We start from the raw sequence: 6045 nt of genomic DNA, 5'->3' as shown, positions 1-6045 counted from the left end.
TAAAGGTCGACTGGTTCCTTTATCAAAGCCTGTCAGATTTCTCATTTCAGGCAACAGCGATGGCGAACCAAGCGCTTTCCAAGCAATAGAGGAAAGGATACTCACAGAAGCCCCCTCATCAATGATGGTACTAGCCATGACCATTCTATATATTTGAACGATAATTCGAAATGGTATGCTTGCTGGCAAACGGGGTCTGCCTAGTTGATTCCAGTCGAAGGAGACCACTAGGTTGCTTGGAGGTGGGACCGAGTAGACGGCCGGGTATGGCTCTAACAAACTTCCTTCCTGCGGTAAAGGAATGCGTGGATTGCCCCCATGCTTGTCGGAGTCTTGTTGATGAAGAGAATTTGGATGGTGTCATCATTGTTCTCTTCAGTGACTGTATCATCCGAAGATAAAACCTCTGAAGGCAAGACCGGGTCAACTGCCACCTCGACCTTTTGACTTTCGTCTGGTATGGATTCAGTTGGTTTATCCTCAATGATAGACGCTTCAGCCAACTACTTGAGCGGGCCAGCTGGGTTCTCAACTAGTGACGGACTCGGCAAGAGTTTTTTATATCCAGGAGGAAGTCGTAACGGTGAAACCGGACGATTTAGCTTCGTCTAAGAAGGGACAATGGTGGAGGGCATGGTCGCCTTGGCATAGTTTACAAGGAAATCTAGTTTTCCCTTTTTGTCCTGGGGCTTCACTTTCACTAGTTGACGGTGTGCTTTCAACATGATCTCCAGAGGTTGATGACACCAGATTGTGCAAACGAGAAGACCAGTCCCTTAGTATCCGGGGGATGCAAGGACAATCTCTGTGAAAGTGGTCTCCTCTGCAAATGACACATGGCGATTTAGGCCTGGTCGGTGCTGTGTGTGGATTTTCGTTGGACGACACTCGTTTTCCCCCATTCGCCTTTGGCTCCTTCTTCTTTTTCTCTTTCTTCTTCTTTTCCTTCTTCTCCTTAGGAACTTGGCTTTTAGCTTTACCAGTCCCGTCAAGTGAAGAGGAAGGAGGAGAGGAAGAATTAGAGGAAGTAGAAGGTTGGTGGGTAACTCTGGACTCGTCTAATTGCTGATTCGATTGTTCAGGAATAATGGTGTTCTGAACGACACTGGTTGAGAAGAGCCATACTGGCAAGCCAATTGTCAATCCTGGAAGCGACAATGTGGCCATATGGGGTGCACCAACATCTCCCCAAGAGGAGAAGGGACTAGGATTTCCACCAAGGGGAATTCCTTGGTTGGTAGGCTCCATTTCCTCAACCCAAAGATCAACGTAGGAAAAGGGGATGAATATTTCGCTTAAAATAAATTTTAACACGCTTTGACACAACTTGTTTTTTCAGTTTTAAAGAGTCGAGAAAAAACAAAAGATGACTCTAGTCTCCTTCGATATTTAATGAGCCTGAAGTGACAAGTGCTCAGATGGACCTTTTCCGTTAAGGAGTCTGAAAAGGAACGAAAGGGACTGCTCTGGAGGTCTAGGTAGAGGGAGTACCAAACCAATCGCAAAACTGCAGAATACTTTTTACGGTACGGTAGTCAATCTTCCTGAATGCTGTGTTCGGTGCATTGCGATCAGTAGGGCGGCCGACACGGCTTCTTATGGATAAAGGTTTTATGCCTATAGGGGTCTCCCAATATATACTCGACGGTACATGGGAGCACAAGTCCGTACTGGCACTTATCGTCTCAAAGTGGAGGAATCACCCAACCATCAGCGAGGACAACAGTTACCAGGCTTTACGACGCCGGAATACGTCTCTAGCCTAGACCTCTAAATGTTGTGCGTTAAGTTACAAAGCATTGTTAATTTCATTGAATTTATTTTAGGTTGATCTTTCTTATGAAGTTTGCCTTTTGGGTTCACCATGAGATGTAGATGTAATTCCTAAAATGCAATCTAAAGATGATAAGCAAGCTTTTATCTCTTTTCAGCAATGAAAATCCTAGCTACAAGGGGAAAAGAAAGACACAATCTTTTCTCAAAGAGCAAAGAGCACACTGTAAATGCACTTTTCCTAAATCAAGCCAAACAGACTGTCAATATGCAAATGCACATGTGCATGTATTTGTTTTTCACTTTCTTAATATTGATGCCTAAAAAGAAAGTTGTTGTACAAATTTGAATTCGCTTTCAAGTGAAAAACACAAACAAGCTTCTTTTCGAAATCAAAAGGTAGAGACGATTACGACACTTTATGATTTTGAAATAAACACTTGTTTCGACACTAGAGATTCACAAATTCAAGCCAAAGGCTAAAGTAAAAGCATAATCAACTGTCAATAGCAAATAAACTTTCTCCTAAGATCAAAATCGACACTTACGACATATCTAAATCAAAGGACGACGGTATGACTATTCTACTTTTGCAATGGGAAACTGTAAATGACGTAACAAACACACAAAAACAAATACAGCTTCTTTTATACAACTGAGGCGGAATTAAGGCAAAGAAAAGGGGCTTTTAAACAGACACACACACTGATCACAGGCTGCAAAAATCAGAGGCAAAACTGAAAAAATGAGTAAAGAACCTCAGCTGCACAGGGCTAAGCTGATCAACGCACCTGGTACACAGAGAAACTGGATTGCAACGCAGGTTGCCCTCTCGGGAACTGCGCTGAAATGCAGGAACTATTCACAGCACCTGCGCTGGGGCAGAAACGAGAATTCTATCCGGGTTCTGGGTCACGGTTTGCAGTTTAATCTATGGTTTTTGGCCGAGTAAAAGCAATCAGTAATGCACAATCAAAGGGTTGATTTAAAAGAGGTTTAAGATCTATCACAAAGGGTAATTAGATCATTTGTGAATCAGCTGTTCAGATCATAAACAGATCCAGTGAATGGATTGAAGTAGCAGATGTCTACTTTGCATTTGTAAATGGCAAATGCAGTTCGATTCGCTACTTCTAAGTTTATGAGACGAACAACAAGAGAAACACAAACAAACTAACTAGACACGATCCCTAGTGGAGTCACCATTTTGTTATCGGGAAAAGTGTCTATTCAGAACGACCCTATCCCACTGAGGTGTGACAGTGACCTCAGAAACAAATAGGGAAAACTACTCTTGTATTCTCCTTTATGAACTATAAAAGAAGAGGAATAGGATGAACCAACCTATGTCTTGCGCTAGTCCTTCGATCCAATCTCTCTCTTCTTTGACAGCTTCCAGCTACTTGCTCCCTTACTTTCCCAGCGTCACAAAGTTCCTGCAAGTTCACAGAAGAAGGAAACTACACAAAGACATGGATTTATGTTCATAAAAAGCTTAGGATCAGATTTAAGCTAAACATACAAATATAACAAACATCAATGATATACAAGCATGTAGGAGAAACTCAAATAGTTTTATTGATAAAACAAGAAGATCCAGGAGGAGTTACAACCGATGATTCTTGATCCAGCATCAACCTCCCAGCATAGAATCCCCTCTTCACCTCCAACAAAGCATAAATCACCCAATACTCTGATATCTATCTCAAAACCAACAGCAATTCTCTGCAATGTACAAAATTCCAGCCTCTGGATCTCTTGGTGAGGGATCCATATATAGATGTATGCAAAGAGGATGAGTCAGCTCATGAATTGATTAGTGGCCTCTCTCTGTCAGTTCTTGCTTCCACTTGGAGACTGAGAGCCTCTTACTCATCACTGGTCGAATTCAGTGAGGCAAGTGTCATTGGAGAAGATTCTGGAAGCTTCCATTGTCTCTCCACCTCGTGGAATGACTCTGCCACTTGTCATTTCCCGCTCAACGCACCCTGGTAGTGCATTCAAGTGCATTGCAACGCACCTAGCCAGTGTATTTGGGTGCTTTGCAACGCAGCTAGCTAGTGGAGCAGCTGAAATGATCCTGATTTGACTAGTTCTGAGCAGTTTCTAGTGGAGAACTTCTGGGAGAAGCTGTAATTTGTTGACCTTGTTTCTTTAGGAGCGGGAACAACACTTTTAGGGACTTAGGATCCCTTGGTTTATGGACATTTCATGCTTATAGCTGTAAGGCACAAAAATGTCTATAACATGCCCCTATTACCCCCATATTGTTATTTCTGTGCCCCATAGAATCCCTCTATTGTTATTTTTGTGGCTTTATATTATTATTGTTAGGTCGGCTGGATTATATTGTGACTCCTTAGACTCCTATATATAGAAAGGAGGTTTTGTCATTTGTATCATCCAAGAATTGTTCATTTATGTAATGTAAAGGAGGTTGCCCCCTCGAAGAGGCTGAATTCTAAGGCGTTGATCTTTCTTTTCTATCTTTTCTTGAGCTGGTTTCATAACACCCGACCTCCCAACTAAAATTGTGCAACCTTCATGATCATTCACCCAAGTATGTTACAAGTTAGTTCTCATGTTCATTTTGGTTTTCAGCTGACAAATTGCTTTCCATGGGTGTTGCCATATATCCAGGTATCGCAGGTGTTCATCTACCTCTCAGCTGTAGAGGTACAATGGTTTCTAGGAGAGGAGAGATGAAGACATCGTTCATAGCACGCTTGGAGATGTAGTCGATCAAGTGTTTATGAGCTTTCCTACTCATGAAGACATCAATTTGTTCATAGACAAGGACATCAAGCAACAGGATCACAACATCATGAACAACAACTGAAGGTAGCATTTTGAATGTAACGAATGCAGCAAATGCAGCGAAGTGAATACAGCGAATGCAAGAGGAAGTTTTTTGAAAACACAGAGGTGGAACAAAGTTGCAAGATCAAGCAAATCCACTGATAATGAAAACAACTTTGGAGACTCAGGCTATGAGGTGACGGCGGGACATGAAGGTCGCGTGAAGATAGAGAATGGAACGAAGAAGGAGTTGCATGTGCCGAAGTAGCAACTCAAGGAATAACATGAAGTTGCACAGATAGAAGAATGAGTTGCAGCAAGATCAGGAATAGTAGTTGGCACAGCATGCAATCACGGATGAAACTGCACCCGTACAAGTTAAAGATCCATCCCAGCAGATGACACGGAGCAGACATGTTGAGAAGTGTTGTTGATGCATGAGAGGGATTCAACATCATGCATATCATTTAATGCACGCATGCAATCCAACCCATTCAACACACTCACCAAGGCAAAGACAAGAAGTAAGTCCAACTGGGGTTGAACATGTACTTCGACAAGTTGATGCGCATGACCACTAGCACACACTTGAAGATCAGCATGAACACTATGCATCAGTGTGTTTCCAGTTCAACCATACCTAAGAAGACCATGCGCATGTTAGCAGATGAGTTGGATGAAGGGGCCGAACCAATGCATCGATTGCAACGGAGGCAAGAGTTCGCTTCAGCAAGATGGCACCATGAGGTGCATGCACACCATCACGAACGACCAAGCTTGGCATCAGCTCACTAACTTCACCATCACAAACATGTCAAAGAATTGGTCTCATCACAGTGGACCAAGTGTCATTGATGTCTTACAAGGCTTTCTCAAGCCATGTTGTCTCACATGAGTACATGTGCATTGTAATGTTGAGTCATGTCAAGTGTAAGTCAAGTGGAAATAGTTGGATGTAACAGTCATAGAGTAGGTGAAGAGTCATGAGCGTAGTTGAACTATCATAAAGGGGAATGTCAAGGGTCACCCCACCCTTTGCTATAAATAGTCCCTCATAACTCATTGTATAGGCTTTTGGTTAACAAAGCTTCTACTAAGACTATTTTGAAGAAGGCTTGGACAGTATTGTAACAAGCCTTGGCTTCTCCACTGCACGGAGCTAGTACATCTCTTTGGAGGAGCAGGCAGATGTGGCTGTAACGTTCCACTGTTGGGGCTAGTATGTTTACATCGATGTATTGTATTATTGTGACTTTCACTTCTTTATACAATAAGGGCCAGCACATTTTCGTGCATATGTTGTTATTTTAGTTGGACTGCTCCGATTGTTTTAATGATATGTGTTGTTTAACTTACGTACTTGCGTATGAACTGATTCACATGAAATTATATGAATCTTGTTGTTAATGTGTTGCATATGTTGTTAATGTTGTCACCGTCAGTGTCGATTGCTCTGTCGGACATCAGATAGAC

The sequence above is a fragment of the Pinus tabuliformis genome, chromosome 3_1, assembly GCF_031772625.1.
Source record: "Pinus tabuliformis cultivar Carrire ecotype Pingquan chromosome 3_1, CPIR1, whole genome shotgun sequence".
Classification (NCBI taxonomy): Eukaryota; Viridiplantae; Streptophyta; class Pinopsida; order Pinales; family Pinaceae; genus Pinus; species Pinus tabuliformis.
This window is presented reverse-complemented; position numbering follows the sequence as displayed.